Source organism: Balaenoptera acutorostrata, chromosome 7 (genome assembly GCF_949987535.1).
Source record: "Balaenoptera acutorostrata chromosome 7, mBalAcu1.1, whole genome shotgun sequence".
NCBI lineage: Eukaryota > Metazoa > Chordata > Mammalia > Artiodactyla > Balaenopteridae > Balaenoptera > Balaenoptera acutorostrata.
In genome coordinates, this window is record NC_080070.1 from 38,628,859 (window position 1) to 38,646,232 (window position 17,374).

The 17,374-nt window shown below is 40.7% G+C and overlaps 1 protein-coding gene and 1 non-coding gene across 3 annotated transcripts in view; both read left to right on the forward strand.

Moving 5' to 3' along the window:
• The window catches only part of DOCK4 (dedicator of cytokinesis 4), a 489,751-nt gene that overhangs the window by 319,840 nt on the left and 152,537 nt on the right, over window positions 1-17,374 (forward strand). The gene's annotated exons all lie outside the window — the stretch shown is intronic.
• Window positions 5,164-5,236, forward strand: TRNAG-UCC (transfer RNA glycine (anticodon UCC)). The gene has a single exon. It is a non-coding gene; the product is annotated as a tRNA-Gly (tRNA).

Here is a 17,374-nt window from a genome sequence, read left to right on the forward strand (position 1 = left end):
TTCCCTTGTATGTTAATTGTTGCTTTTTCCTCGCTTTTAATATTTTTTCTTTGTATTTAATTTTTGATAATTTGATTAATATGTGTCTTGGGGTGTTTCTCCTTGGAATTATCCTGTATGGGACTCTCTATTCTTCCTGGACTTGATTGAATATTTCCTTACCCATATTAGGGAAGTTTTCAACTATAATCTCTTCAAGTATTTTCTCAGTCCCTTTTTTTTCTCTTCTTCTTCTGGTACCCCTATAATTCAAATGTTGATGCATTTAATGTTGTCCCAGAGGTCTCTGAGATTGTTCTCAATTCTTTTCATTCTTTTTTGTTTATTCTGCTCTGCCGTAGTTATTTCCAGTATTTTATCTTCCAGGTCACTTATCCATTCTTCTGCCTCAGTTTTTCTGCTACTGATTCCTTCTAGAGAATTTTTAATTTCATTTATTGTGTTGTTCATCATCGTTTGTTTGCCCTTTTGTTCTTCTAGGTCCTTGTTAAACATTTCTTGTATTTTCTCCATTCTCTTTCCAAGATTTTGGATCATCTTTACTATCATTACTCTGAATTATTTGTCAGGTAGACTGCCTGTTTCCTCTTCATTTATTTGGTCTGGTGGGTTTTTACCTTGCTTCTTCATCTGCTGCGTATTTCTCTGTCTTCTCATTTTGCTTAATGTACTGTGTTTGGGTTCTTTGTTTCACAGGCTGCAGGTTCGTAGTTCCCGTTGTTTTTGGTGTCTGCTCCCAGTGGTTAAGGTTGGTTCAGTGGGTTGTGTAGGCTTCTTGGTGGAGGGGAGTGGTGCCTATGTTCAGGTGGGTAAGGCTGGGTCTTGTCTTTCTGGTGGGCAGGATCATGTCCAGTGGTGTTTTTTGGAGTGTCTCTGAATTTATTATTTTTTCTGGCAACCTCTCTACTAATGGGTGGTTTTGTGTTCCTGTCTTGCTAGTTGTTTGGCATAGGGTGTCCAGTGCTGTAGCTTGGTGGTCGTTGAGTGGAGCTGGGTCTTAGTGTTGAGATGGAGATCTCTGGGAGAGCTTTCTCTGTTTGATATTACATGGGGCTGGGAGGTCTCTGGCGGACTAGTGTCCTGAACTTGGCTCTCCACCTCAGACACTCAGGCCTGACACCTGGCCAGAGCACCAAGACCCTGTCAGCCACACAGCTGAGAAGAAAAGGGAGGGAGGGAGGGAGAGAGGGAGGAAGACAGATATATAGATAGATAGATAGGTAGATAGATAAATAAAATAAAGTTATTAAAATAGAAAAAAATTATTAAAAATAAAAAAGGTAATAAAAAAAAGGAGAAAGAACGAAGAGAGCAACCAAACCAAAAAACAAATCCTCCAATGATAACAGGCGCTAAAAACTATATTAAAACAAAAACAAAAAACAAAACGAAAAACGGACAGTCAGAACCCTAGGACAAATGGCAGAAGCAAAGCTATACAGACAAATCGCAGAAAGAAGCATACACATACACACTCACAAAAAGAGAAAAAGGAAAAAAAATATATATGTATATATATATAATTTAAAAAGGACGAAAGCAACCAAGTCAGTAAACAAATCTACCAGTGATAATAAGCTCTAAATACTAAACTAAGATAAAGATAAAACCAGAAACAAATTAGATGCAGAAAGCAAACCCCACGTCTACAGTTGCTCCCAAAGTCCACCTCCTCAATTTGGGATGATTCGTTGTCTATTCAGGTATTCCACAGATGCAGGGTACATCAAGTTGATTGTGGAGATTTAATCTGCTGCTCCTGAGGCTGCTGGGAGAGATTTCCCTTTCTCTTCTTTGTTCGCACAGCTCCTGGGATTCAGCTTTGGATTTGGCCCCGCCTGTAGGTCGCCTGAGGGCATCTTTTGGGAAGTCTGAGGTCTTCTGCCAGCTTTCAATAGGTGTTCTGTAGGAGTTGTTCCACGTGTAGATGTAGTTTTGATGTATGTGGGGAGGATGGTGATCTCCATGTCTTACTCCTTCGCGATCTACTTGAAAGCTTCAGTCTACTTGAAAGCAGTGGCCTCTAAAATCTCAGCAATGGCAGCAAGAGAAGAATCCTCTGAGCTCTCCTCTCTGAAAAGTAGGACACCGTGCCATGTGTCAGTGCAGCATACGGGGAAATCCATGGGCGGCATCAAAGTGTCCTTTGTGACTCAGGGGTCTGTCTGTCAAGCCAAACAGCCGTCATGCACAGCACTATCCTCTTCTGAAAATTCTTGCATCCAGGCTTCAAATGCAGAGCTCCATCAGAAGGATCCTGAGTGCCCCCAAAATCCTGCCTGGCTTCAGCCCCAGTGACCTCTCTGAACCTGTTCCCTGTCTTCAGAACAGAGTCAGGGTTAGCACTCAGTTTTGCTGGGAGAATAAGTGCATGTAAAATGCCTGGCTCCGAGCCCTTACTCAAACCAAGCAGGACCCAGTGGGACTCCTGGACACAAAAGTATTTTTACATTTCTTAAAGGTTTTTAGTGGGCACATGTCATTTAAAAACATTAAAATCTTCATTTTGAAAAAGTAAAAATGAGAAGAGACAGAAAGTTAGACTTAGCTTTGTTTTATACCATTTAATTATGGAGATTGATCTAACTAAAGGCCATTCTTCTGCCATAAAATCTTGACAGTATTGTTTATGGTAAGGTTTTGAAGAAACATTAATTGCCTCAGATCTTTATAAACCATATTCCATGTCATTCATTGACAGGTACTGTCTATGAAATCTAAGGTAGATGAAAGACAGAAAAAAATGCTTTTAAATAAAGTGTCCTTAACTCTTTCTTGTAGGTATGACACAGAGAATAACTGTGGCTCATAGTAGGCTATTTAGATTTAAAATCTACTTGCTCCTTGTGTAAGGTATTAGTTTGAAAGACTCAATCCTGTGGTGAGCTAAGAAAAAAGCTGCTGTGTTGAATAGCTTAATTTGGGCCTAAAATTTGTGAAAGAGATAGTTTCCCTCTGTGACAATGGCTGGACCCCTCTTCTGAGTGTGTTTTAAGGAAATGGTTCTCACAGAGTTAACAGTCAGTAGTGTGGCAAGGACCTGGACTCATCCTTTATGGCAGGAGCTAAAGAATTCTAAGGGCAAAGCTCCCTTTCAAGGTCGTTTTCACCTTTACATGATTGATAGTAAGTTTGGAGTGGTGTTCAATGGAGATAAACTCTGAAATCTACAGAAATCTGAATGTTACAGGTTTAGGAAGGTAAGTGAAAGAACTTGATTAGTCAGCATTAAAGATTCTGTGCTTCCAGAGTCCCTTTTCAGGTCTCAGAACATCAGTAATATCTCCAAGTGGTTGATGGCTAAACCCAAAACCTGTCTTTGGAATTGCTAACTTGCTAGTAACAGTATTTAATCTTACTAAGTTCTGTTATTTTGGTGCATTCCAGTAGGATTGTTGTCTTCCTTAACTTTGTAGGGATATTTTTGGCTATCCCCCCGCCAGCTACCTGCTAGAAAGCAAGTTAAGAAAAGAGATTGAAATAATGAGCTTAAGATAATTCATTTTCCAAAAGTCAAGTCTCTTAAGGAGAATAACGTGATAATCCAAAGAAGGAGGATAGAAAGTTAATAGCTGTGCACTGAAGTCTCCATTCTGACTTATTCCAGTGAAGGATTTTGAGTTCTTAGAAGTACATTCTAAAATACCGTCAGGGGCTTCCCTGGTGGCGCAGTGGTTAAGAATCCACCTGTCAATGCAGGGGACACGGGTTCGAGCCCTGGTGCAGGAAGATCCCACATGCCGCGGAGCAGCTAAGCCCGTGCACCACAACTACTGAGCCTGCACTCTAGAGCCTGTGCTCCACAACAAGAGAAGCCACTGCAATGAGAAGCCTGTGCACCACAACCAACAGTAGCCCCCACTTTCCGCAAGGAGAGAAAGCCCGCACGCAGCAACGAAGACCCAACGCAGCCAAAAATAAATAAATTAATTAATTAAAAATAAAATAAAATAAAAGGGCTTCCCTGGTGGCACAGTGGTTGGGAATCTGCCTGCCAATGCAGGGGACACGGGTTCAAGCCCTGGTCTGGGAAGATCCAACATGCCGCAGAGCAACTAAGCCCGTGAGCTACAACTACTGAGCCTGCGCGTCTGGAGCCTGTGCTCCGCAACGGGAGAGGCCGCGACAGTGAGAAGCCTGCGCACTGCGATCAAGAGAGGCCCCCGCTCGCCACAGCTGGAGAGAGCCCTCGCACAGAAACGAAGACCCAACACAGCCATAAATAAATAAATAAATAAATTTTTAAAAATAAATAAATAAAAAAATAAAATAAAATACCGTCAGGTCTAGGATGTATGCATAAAGAAATAATAATAATAATAATAATACAATCTACCTTTAAAGAAATTGGAGTTTTGCAAATTCATTACTGTTGATTAACACCACTATGGCTCAAGTGACCCAACTCAGCCAGGATGGGGTTTTGCTCGGTAGAGAATCTGATCCCTTAGAGTGGGATCTATTGCTTCTGAGCAAGAGAAGGGCCAGATGAGAGGTCAGCTAAATAGAGGATGATCATGTTTCCTGGTTGGAAAGGGGTTAATTTAATGTATGGCCTAGATTGCAAGAGTCTTTTATGAGTTTTAGTTCACTTTTGCTCCCTAAAAGTTTGTTCGTAAACCCTTTGTGGCTCCTATTTTTTCCCTGCAACTTTTCAGTTTCTTATGCTATATCCCAGTTCCTCACCTAGTCTATGGAAGTCCAGCACAGCCCCTCTGCACTCGTTACCATCTTTGAGGTAGATTTCTCACATTGAGTTGCTCTCCACTTACCCTTTCCTAGAGTATGTTTACATTTATAAGTAAAATGAAAAAAATGAGAGGAATCTGAAAAATTCAGATGGACTGATAGGTTTGTCACCCATCTTGCTGTCCAGAGAACTCTGCATGCTGCTCCAGCTATTCTGAAAGAGGCGCCCCTGTAACCATGATCAGTAGATCTTAGACAAGCCCGAAACACATCTGTCCACCGTGGGCTTGGGCATAGGAGAATCGGTCATATAACCCTTGTTTTATTACACACTGTGAGAGAAATTAAATAGCAAACACCTGCAAAATTAAATTAAAAAGTAGATAACCTGGTAAGTTTAGCATGAAAGCATGCCAAAATGAACACAGAAGCTGAACAGGAAAAAAAAAAAAAAAAAGGCTAAGGTGGGGGAATTCCCTGGTGGTCCAGTGGTTAGGACTCTGCACTTCCACTGCAGGGGGCATAGGTTCGATCCCTGGCCAGGGAACTAAGATCCCACATGCCGCACAGCAAGGCCAAAAAAAGAAAAATGTCTAAGATAATTTCATAAGTGGACTTGGTCTTAACACTGAAGGCTATTAATGTGACGTGCAGGAAGCCCTTTCATTCTGCCTCAGCTGAACCCTTGGCTCTCCTGCCGAGAGAGCTTCCTGTGTGGCCTCTGGAGTAGAGAGGGCTCATCTTCTGAAGCCTTGTGTCTAGTGTCTGGACGTCTCTAAATGCCCCAGTGCCTTTAAAGATACTGGTTTTCCACCCTCTTGTAAAGAGCTTCCCTGCCCTCCATAAGGCTCATTCCATACAGTTCTGCAACTTTCTACCCGTCCCAGTTACTGCCTTCTACCAGTATAGATATTCCTGGCCAGCAAGGAAGAGGGGAGGATGGGGCGGTGGGTGGCTGTTTACTTTCCCACAGGCAGCCTAGCCCCTAGTTCAAAGTTGTCTCCTCCTTTTGGTTGACCTGTCCAGTGCCCTCTCCTCTAATTTCTTGGTCACTTCAACTCCAGCGACCTTCATTTGTGTTCTGCTTCACTGTGGTCTCTCTCTTGGCCTTCCTTCATCCCCAGCCAGCAGGACCTCCCATGTGTGCTAAATAAATACTGGATGCATGCATGCACGGGTGCACGGATGGATGTATGCATGGATGAATGAGATCATCCAGAGCCACTTCTAATCAAAAATTGTAAATTCTTGATATCCTGACCACAACCTTCCAACCTTCCAATTTTCTATTAATACCAAACCTATTTTTCAGTCTTATTCTCCTCCAATAAACCCCACCTGACTTCCCTTTCTTCTTTTTATTATTCAGACTATCCCTTGATGTTTAGTTCTGCTGTACCTGCATGGGAAGTAAAAACCAGCCCTAGACCAGTCTGTCAACATTGCCCCCTCCTCTACTCCTCCGTAGGTGGTTAAACATTAATTAGTGGAGGGGATTATACAGTTCCTATAGGTTAACATCAGCCTGATGGGCATAGAAGCAGGACCATCCACACTGCAGGCCAACTAATCAGCTCCCCCTCTCAGTCCCCACAAGAGCTATCGACAAGATTGTACCATTCTGCCTACCTCACCACTTCCCGTGTCCTTAACAGAGAAAACAGAAGCCATCAGACAGGAACTTCCTTAACTTCCTGTGTTCTCTCCTCTGCCATCTGCAAACTGATCTGCATCCTTCCCTTCCTTCCTGCTTCCTGTTTCAGGGGATGGGGCAAGACTCCTCCCCTCCAAGGCTGATTCTTCCACCTGCTTCCCTCAGGATCTTCCTCCTGAGTTCCCTGGGACCTTGCTCCTCTCAATGTCCGCTTTTGCTCCTGCAGCTATGTTTCCTCTCTTCTGGCAGTAGTCTCAGATTTTTTAACATGCTCAAGCCTTTTTCTTTAAAGACAAATAAAATTGTAATAGCTACCACACTGCCTCTTCCCTTCCCATCTCAGCCACCTGCAGGAAAGGCCAGTCTTCACTCACTGTCTCTGCTTCCCGCCACTCTCTTCCATTTGTTCCTCGGGCTATTTCTGTCCCCGCAGCTCCAATGAAGTTTCTCCCTTGAGGTCACTAACACCGACGCTGGGGCCAACACTACTGGACCCTTTCTAAATCTTTCCTTATTTGACTTCCCTGTAGCATGAAACACTATTGATTACCCTTCTTGAAAATCCCATATTCCATGGTCTATCTGACAGTGTTCACCTTAGTTTCATCCTTCTTCTCCTTTGAGTACTCTTCTCTCTTATCTGCATCTTTTCTTTTTAATTTTACTGAAGTATAATTGATTTACAATGTTGTATTAATTTCTGCTGTACAGCATAGTGACTCAGCTATACACACAGATATTCTTTTTCATGTTCTTTTCTATTATGGTTTATCACAGGATATTGAATATAGTTCCCTGTGCTGTACAGTAGGACCTTGTTGTGTATCCATCCTATATATATATTAGTTTATATCTTATCTGCATCTTAAATGTTGGTGTTATCGTGGATTTAATCCTTGGACACCATCTGTGTCTTCTACGCTCTGGAACCATCTCTTGCACTTACGTGGGTTAACCTGCCGCATCTCTGCTGCTGACAGCCAGCTCTGGGCTTGTAGCCCAGAACTTTTCCCAGCCTACTGAACATCTTCAGTTCGGTTCACCAGAGATGCCTCAAACTCAGCTTGTCCAAACTGAGTTCTTTATGCCATCTCCATCCTCTCCTGCGGTGAACAGAGCCCTGCAGTTTTTCTTGACTTCTCACACTCACCCCCATATCTAAACGCTTGGTTTCACAATCAGTCAGTGCCACCTCCTTGGTAGTACTTTAATCTACGGAATTTAAACCAGGTGTCAGAATCACCTTGAGTTTTTCTTATTTAAGATGTTTACGGTAGTCCCAAGGCATTTTTGCTACTGAAAAGAATCACTGCCTTTAGCCACACTAAACTACCTATAGCTGTCTGACTACACCTGTACTTTTTAAGACAGTTGTTTTTTAAGTTATTTTAGACTTACAGAAGAGTTGCAAAAATAGTACAGAAAATTCCCATATACCCTTCACCCAACTTCTCCTTATGTTAACGTCTTACATAACCATAGCACATTTATTGAAACTAAATTAACCTTGGTACAATACTGTTAACACAAAACTTATTTAGATTTCACCAGTTTTTCCAGTAATGTCATTTTCCTAGTCTAGGATCTAATCCAGGATCCCACATTGCATTTAGTTGCCATATCTTCATAGTCTTATATATGTACTTTTCTCCCCCAGTGTCTTTATATGTATCCTTTCTTCCACATAACCTGCCTTTGTCTCCCTTGCCTGCCTGGCGAGCCTAACTCTTTGTGACTGAGGTCAGATAGCCTCTTTCCCATAAGGTTTCCTCTCCCTTCCCTGGCAGAGCTGGAATCCAGAGATCTTTTTTTTTTTTAACACCTTTATTGGATATAATTGCTTTACAGTGGTGTGTTAGTTTCTGCTTTATAACAAAGTGAATCAGTTATACATATACATATGTTCCCATATCTCTTCCCTCTTGCATCTCCCTCCCTCCCGCCCTCCCCACCCCACACCTCTAGGTGGTCACAAAGCACAGAGCTGATCTCCCTGTGCTATGCGGTTGCTTCCCACTAGCTATCTATTTTACGTTTGGTAGTGTATATATGTCCATGCCACTCTCTCTCTTTGTCATATCTTACCCTTCCCCCTCCCCATATCCTCAAGTCCATTCTCTAGTAGGTCTGTGTCTTTATTCCCATCTTGCCACTAGGTTCTTCATGACCTTTTTTTTTTTTTCCTTAGATTCCATGTATATGTGTTAGCATACTGTATTTGTTTTTCTCTTTCTGACTTACTTCACTATGTATGACAGACTCTAACTCCATCCACCTCACTACAAATAACTCCATTTCGTTTACTTCTATGGCTGAGTAATATTCCATTGTATATATGTGCCACATCTTCTTTATCCATTCATCTCTTGATGGACACTAAGGTTGCTTCCATGTACTGGCTATTGTAAATAGAGCTGCAATGAACATTTTGGTACATGACTCTTTTTGAATTATGGTTTTCTCAGGGTATATGCCCAGTAGTGGGATTGCTGGGTCATATGGTAGTTCTGTTTTTAGTTTTTTAAGGAACCTCCATGCTGTCCTCCATAGTGGCTGTATCAATTTACATTCCCACCAACAGTGCAAGAGGGTTCCCTTTTCTCCACACCCTCTCCAGCATTTATTGTTTCTAGATTTTTTGATGATGGCCATTCTGACCGGTGTGAGATGATATCTCATTGTAGTTTTGATTTGCATTTCTCTAATGATTAATGATGTTGAGCATTCTTTCATGTGTTTGTTGGCAATCTGTATATCTTCTTTGGAGAAATGTCTATTTAGGTCTTCTGCCCATTTTTGGATTGGGTTGTTTGTTTTTTTGTTATTGATCTGCATGAGCTGCTTGTATATTTTGGAGATTAATCCTTTGTCAGTTGCTTCATTTGCAAATATTTTCTCCCATTCTGAGGGTTGTCTTTTGGTCTTGTTTACGGTTTCCTTTGCTGTGCAAAAGCTTTTAAGTTTCATTAGGTCCCATTTGTTTATTTTTCTTTTTATTTCCATTTCTCTAGGAGCTGGGTCAAAAAAGATCTTGCTGTGATTTATGTCATAGTGTTCTGCCTATGTTTTTCTCTAAGAGTTTGATAGTGTCTGGCCTTACATTTAGGTCTTTAATCCATTTTGAGTTTATTTTTGTGTATGGTGTTAGGGAGTGTTCTAATTTCATACTTTTACATGTAGCTGTCCAGTTTTCCCAGCACCACTTATTGAAGAAGCTGTCTTTTCTCCACTGTATATGCTTGCCTCCTTTATCAAAGATAAGGTGACCATATGTGCGTGGGTTTATCTCTGGGCTTTCTATCCTGTTCCATTGATCTATGTTTCTGTTTTTGTGCCAGTACCAAACTGTCTTGATTACTGTAGCTTTGTAGTATACTCTGAAGTCAGGGAGCCTGATTCCTCCAGCTCCATTTTTCGTTCTCAAGATTGCTTTGGCTCTTCGGGGTCTTTTGTGTTTCCATACAAATTGTGAAATTTTTTGTTCTAGATCTGTGAAAAATGCCAGTGGTAGTTTGATAGAGATTGCTTTGAATCTGTAGATTGCTTTGGGTAGTAGAGTCATTTTCACAATGTTGCTTCTTCCAATCCAAGAACATGGTATATCTCTCCATCTATTTGTATCATCTTTAATTTTTTTCATCAGTGTCTTATAATTTTCTGCATACAGGTCTTTTGTCTCCTTAGGTAGGTTTATTCCTAGATATTTTATTCTTTTTGTTGCAATGGTAAATGGCAGTGTTTTCTTAATTTCACTTTCAGATTTTTCGTCATTAGTGTATAGAAATGCAAGAGATTTCTGTGCATTAATTTTGTATCCTGCTACTTTACCAAATTCATTGATTAGCTCTAGGAGTTTTCTGGTAGCATCTTTAGGATCTCTATGTATAGTATCATGTCATCTGCAAACAGTGACAGCCTTACTTCTTCTTTTCCCATTTGGATTCCTTTTATTTCTTTTTCGTCTCTGATTGCTGTGGCTAACACTTCCAAAACTATGTTGAATAATAGTGGTGAGAGTGGGCAACCTTGTCTTGTTCCTGATCTTAGTGGAAATGGTTTCAGTTTTTCACCATTGAGGACAATGTTGGCTGTGGGTTTGTCATATATGGCCTTTATTATGTTGAGGAAAGTTCCCTCTATGCCTACTTTCTGCAGGGCTTTTATCATAAATGAGTGTTGAATTTTGTCGAAAGCTTTCTCTGCATCTATTGAGATGATCATATGGTTTTTCTCCTTCAATTTGTTAATATGGTGTATCACATTGATTGATTTGCGTATATTGAAGAATCCTTGCATTCCTGGAATAAACCCCACTTGATCATGGTGTATGATCCTTTTAATGTGCTGTTGGATTCTGTTTGCTAGTATTTTGTTGAGGATTTTTGCATCTATGTTCATCAGTGATATTGCCCTGTAGTTTTCTTTCTTTGTGACATCTTTGTCTGCTTTTGGTGTCAGGGTGATGGTGGCCTCACAGAATGAGTTGGGGAGTGTTCCTCCCTCTGCTATATTTTGGAAGAGTTTGAGAAGGATAGGCATTAGCTCTTCTCTAAATGTTTGATAGAATTCTCCTGTGAAGCCACCTGGTCCTGGGCTTTTGTTTGTTGGAAGATTTTTAATCACAGTTTCAATTTCAGTGCTTGCGATTGGTCTGTTCATATTTTCTATTTCTTCCTGGTTCAGTCTCGGCAGGTTGTGCATTTCTAAGAATTTGTCCATTTCTTCCAGGTTGTCCATTTTATTGGCATAGAGTTGCTTGTAGTAATCTCTCATGATCCTTTGTATTTCTGCAGTGTCAGTGGTTACTTCTCCTTTTTCATTTCAATTCTATTGATTTGAGTCTTCTCCCTTTTTCTCTTGATGAGTCCAGCTAATGGTTTATCAATTTTGTTTATCTTCTCAAAGAACCAGCTTTTAGTTTTGTTGACCTTTGCTATTGTTTCCTTCATTTCTTTTTCATTTATTTCTGATCTGATCTTTATGATTTCTTTCCTTCTGCTATCTTTGGGGTTTTTTTGTTCTTCTTTTTCTAATTGCTTAAGGTGCAAGGTTAGGTTGTTTATTCGAGATGTTTCCTGTTTCTTGAGGTAGGCTTGTATTGCTATAAACTTCCCTCTTAGAACTGCTTTTGCTGCATCCCATAGGTTTTGGTCGTCGTGTCTCCATTGTCATTTGTTTCTAGGTATTTTTTGATTTCCCCTTTGATTTCTTCAGTGATCACTTTGTTATTAAGTAGTGTGTTGTGTAGCCTCCATGTGTTTGTATTTTTTACAGATCTTTTCCTGTAATTGATATCTAGTCTCATAGCGTTGTGGTCGGAAAAGATACTTGATACGATTTCAATTTTCTTAAATTTACCAAGGCTTGATTTGTGACCCAAGATATGATCTATCCTGGAGAATGTTCCATGAGCACTTGAGAAAAATGTGTATTCTGTTGTTTTTGGGTGGAATGTCCTATAAATATCAATTAAGTCCATCTTGTTTAATGTATCATTTAAAGCTTGTGTTTCCTTATTTATTTTCATTTTGGTTGATCTGTCCATTGGTGAAAGTGGGGTGTTAAAGTCCCCTACTATGATTGTGTTACTGTCGATTTCCCCTTTTATGGCTGTTAGTATTTGCCTTATGTATTGAGGTGCTCCTATGTTGGGTGCATAAATATTTACAATTGTTATACCTTCCTCTTGGATCGATCCCTTGATCATTATATAGTGTCCTTCTTTGTCTCTTGTAGTAGTCTTTATTTTAAAGTCTATTTTGTCTGATATGAGAATTGCTACTCCAGCTTTCTTTTGATTTCCATTTGCATGGAATATCTTTTTCCATCCCCTCACTTTCAGTCTGTATATGTCCCTAGGTCTGAAGTGGGTCTCTTGTAGACAGCATATATACGGGTCTTGTTTTTGTATCCATTCAGCCAGTGGAATCCAGGGATCTTTATCACAGCTTTGTAATCAGTATTAACAGATGAATGCAGAGGTCAGGCATGTAATGCCCTCACGGACAGGGACTGTGTTTATTTCCTTGTTACATTCTTTATACCGAATTAAAGGACTGTCAAATAGTAGGACTTTAATAAATGTTTAATAATAACATTAAGGATGACTAATTATATTGAAAGAATCCCCAGAAGAAAATATTTTGCTGCCACAACTGGTTCGATTAACTGGCAGTATATCGTTTCAACTGGATTGTCTAAATTACTATAGCTTTGAATTTAATTCTCTACTTCCTGCAAATTACGGGCCCCTTAATTTGATTAATATACTATGAATCTCAGTACCAGTGTATTTCTGAAGAAATTTTAAATTTATTTCTCTCAATCACATAGCTTGCATTATTGCAGATACCACGTTTCTGGAAGAGTGTCTATGACTGACCATTGCATCTCTTGTGCCTAGAACAGTGGTCAAAAAGTAGCCTGGGATGTGATGCAACATTCAATGCTGTACCAACTGATTTTAGTTCTAGACAAAGAAATAGACTGTGAGCCATGCTATGTAATCTCATAGAAGACAGAGGCTACTCCTGCTTCCACGTAGCCTGCATTTTAACTCTTCTGTAAGAATCTGAGAGAACACATCCCTCCTGTCAGATCTGATTCGTCTCAAGTAAAGCGAAGGGCTGGCTTTCTTCTCCCTCTTCTCTAATTTGTAATAAATTAACTTCATGCCATTTTAAAATGACTTGCACAGATCCCAGCCTATCAAAGCAAACACAGAGAATAGTCCTTTCCTATGACAATGGCATTGTTTTGTTCCCACAATCCAGTAGAAGCCTCAAAAGGCTGTGGTCATGTCGCCTTGTCTCTCCTAGAAAGAATGGCTCAGTTAATCGTCCCCTCATCTCTCTGTCATCATACATCTACCATAACGCCAGGAAGACTTTAGCTGTGTCTGTGTCTGTCGCAAGAGGACAGGGAGGACGGTCCTTCTTATTCTCATATCCGTATTACCTTGTTCCCTGCCTGCACTGGATTTGATGAAAAAAATCGTCCCTATGCCAAAACCAAATCACTTGTGTTCCAAGTGTTCCCCAGAATGCAAGTGATCCATATTTAACCCCCCATGTAGTTTAGGGGTGTGACTGGATTCCACTGCGGTGACAAAACCATTTATCAACTACATGCAGTGTAATTTTTTGCAAAACTGCAGTTTCTTGGTGTCGAGCCTACATTGCTCAGATTCGCAGGCCTTCAGACACCTAGCCACAACTCCTTTTACTGTTTTTCCAATTAAAACACAGGCAATGACATGCCATCCTTTACCAGCTTCATTTCCGTGACTTCATTAACTCTTAGCCCTTCACCTGGAAGGAGATTGCTCATTCCTGTTTGTTCTCTCCCATCCATACTGTGGTTCAGACTCCTACTCACAGTGCAGACCCTTCTCCCACCTGGCAGAAGAATGCTCGAGGAATTCACTGCTGACTCTTGATCACTCCCTGGCTTCTGCTGGTGAGCTGTGTATTTCCTCTTAAGAGTCTGGACCTTTTTGGCTTAAACCCTTACTGACCACTGCTTCTGCCTTACAAGCCTATCTTCTGGAACCCATTTCTATTCTTCACTGATCTTCAACCTCATTTCTCTTCTATAAATTCTCTCTCATCAAGTGACTGAACGAATGATCTCTATCCCATCTGTTGTGTTTCCAGTCTCCCATGTCATGCCTCCTCTGCTCCTACCTGCCCCTCTTCCCCACTGCATCCAGATCACGTGATCCCTTTTGCTCCCTGAGTGGTTTCAGAATGTCAACTAGCCATTTCACTGTAGGACTCATTGCCATTTCATGTATGAAACTATTTCAGATCCACAGACCACTCTAAGCTCTCTCCCAGGGTGTCTTCCACAAACATACCTTTTTTTTGAAAAATGAACTTCTAGGGGGTCTTTCTTAGACATACCCACCATTCAGTATGTTATCTATAAATTGATACATTTTAAATTTGTTATAGCAAAACTCAAAACCTGGTTAAAACAAGAGTCATTGGAAGAGTCAATGGAAGAGTCATTGTAGTCATAACTACTGTGTCGTATAGTAGTTGTAAGCACAAACTTTGGTTCAGATCCTGGCTCTGATAGTTACTAATATTGTGATATTGAGCAAATCACATAAGCTCCCCAGGTTACAATGTCCTGCCTCATAGGATTATTATCACTATGAGAAAATATACGCAGAGTGCTTAGCCTAAATGGTGGTTGCTTGGATTGCCTTTAAAAGCTCCAGTGTTGTGTGATGTGTTATGGGTTCATGCTGAAAACCTCAGAGGACAAGAAAAGATAGGCCATGAGATTTTCTCTGCAGGCCACTTAAGTTCTTTGGAAATAGATTAAAACTCTAACCCCATACCTAGAGTATGGCCTTGACTCCTACTGGACAAAAAACCCAGCTCTGAACTCCTGGTAAATATTATAGCAAAGGGTTCACGGAGACCAAAGGATAATTATGTACTTTTCTTTACTGAATTTAGGGGTAGAATTCCTACCCCCCCCACCCCCACCACTTGCTCCCCACACCAACACCAACACACACAGCACACACATATGCACACCAGTATTGTTGGTGCAAGGTCTTCAGATAACTTTTGTGTCCAGAGTAATGTTTGTATTAGTTACTGTATTTTGCATTGAGTAAGGGTGATAGAGTTTAGCTTTAAGAAGCTCTCAAGGTGTCACGTCTCGGAATCAGAGAGACTCCGATGCTGAGGTCTTGGTCCCCCAGGCTGGGAGAGAAGTGCAGTGAACTAGAAAAGGTGGCACTGACCTGGCCACAGTGACTGGCCCCGGTGAAGGCAGCCAAGGCTTCTATTCACGGTGCCCGCTATGGACACGACACAGCAGTGACTGGTCCCTGACTGCCAATTGAACTACATGAGCTCAGCAAGCAGGAATTCTAAGAGGCTTCCAGAAGTGCTCAAGAGCAGGCAGTTAGTTAGCTGGGGGGAAGGGGGTTAAGAGATCTATCTATAGGGGCAGGATTTCTGTGAACAGATGGAGCATACCAGACCAGGGCACACTCCAGCTTCTGGGGAGGAGGCCTGGAAATAGCTAGACAGTGTCTAGACTGGGTTTGCATGAGGCTTCAGTCCCAATAGGAGGTATGGTTCAACAAACGGAGCATGAGTCAGGCTGGGGATGGCAGACCAGAGCATGTTTCTGACCCCAGAGACCACATCCAGGCAGGAAATAGGCCCAGTATGGGTTGCTGTGACTCAAGTTATAGCTTGCTGTGCTCTAAGCCCTGATACCAAGAACAGGATTGAGGAGAGGGGACGGTGACCCCAAGTTCCAGAACATTACTTTGCCTAAGCATTTTTTTTTTTGGCAAGCATCTGAAGTGTTCACTTTATAATTATTCTTTAAACTATATATGCATTCTTCTGTCTAAATGAAATATCTTGCAGTAATAAGAGAAAGCATTTGGAGTCATAACATGAGAAGAGAGTTATGGAGGCTGTTTATTGTGTTGATTGGTCCTCCCGTTCCTGGACAGGTGTGCGGGGAAGAACATCTTGTAATATTCTGATTCTGTTTCTCTCAACTTATTAGAGAGTTCTTTCTTAAAAATTTATTATTAAAATTTTTTTGTAAATCACACAAAGTAGTCTAGAAAACCAGAGGATTCTGTGCTTAATTTCCTACCTGTTCCCAAGACACTAGCCTTGAAAATATTTAAAGAAATAAGGTTCCTAAGTTTATACTCAAAATAAGCTAAGCTATACCATCTCTGTATCTGTTGCAATATTTTTTCTCAGAATTTTAATTTAAAATCACCTTCATTACAAAAGCAGTATATAGATAAATAAAATAAAAACACCAGACTGTCATTACCCAAACAATGTTAACTGTTCACCCCTTAGTGTATATCTTTCTGGATGTTTTTCTGTATGGACTTCGTTTACCCAAATGATACATATTTTTAATAGACTTTTTAAAAGAGCAGTTTTAGTGTACAGTAAAGTTGAGAGTAAAGCACAGAGACTTCCCTTCCACCCATTGCCTCCACACATACGGAGCTTCCCCCATTAGCAACATCACTCATTTACCAAGGGTGAACCTACATTGACACATCATCATCACCCGAAGTCCATAGTTTACCGTAGGGTAGGGTTCACTCTTGGTTTTGTATATTCTGTGGGTTTGGACAAATGTATAGTGACATGTATCCATCATGATAATATCATACTGCCTTAGAAAAAATCTGTGCTCTGCCTGTTCATCCTTTCTCCTACTCCCAACCCCTGGCAACCACTGATGTTTTTTAATGTCTCCATAGTTTTGCCCTTTCTAGAATGTCACATACTTGGAATCATAAAGTATGTAGCCTTTTCAGATTGGCTTCTTTCACTTAGTGATATGCATCAAGGTTCCTCCATGTCTTTTCATGGCTTGGTAGCTCACTTCTTTTTAGCACTGAATGGTATTCCATTTTCTGGATGTACCACAGTTTATCTGTTCATGTACTGAAGGATATCTAGATTGCTTCATTATATATATATATATTTTTTAATTTCCTTTTTTCAGTTAATGACTTTTCCAATCATTAATTTTTTTTTAATCTCATCTAGAACTTAGTCAATGTATAAATTAAAAAAAAAAAATCCTTTTCAGCAAGTTTGTCCAAATCCAGGACCATTACATTGTATCTGGCTATCTCTTAAGTGTTGTTTAATCTAGAGCAATCCTTTTTTTCACAAAACTTGACTTGAAGAGACAAAGCCAAGCATCCTACAGAAAGTGCTGCCTTCTGGCTTTGTCTGGTTGCTTCCCCCTAACATTCAGCATGTTGCTCTGTCCCTCGTATTTCCTGTGAAGTAGAAGTTGAACCTGTAGGTGTAACAGATTCAGGTTCCACAGCCTTGTAAGAACACATTGCAGATGATGATGTGTTTCTTTGCGTTGCCCTGCGTTAGAGGGCTGACAACCCAGTCCCCCCACGGGCAGTTACATCTGTCGTCTTGCCAGTAGGAGGTAACCTGTGTGGCATCATATGAATGTTCATTTCCTCATCAATAGTTTTCCTGCTGGTTT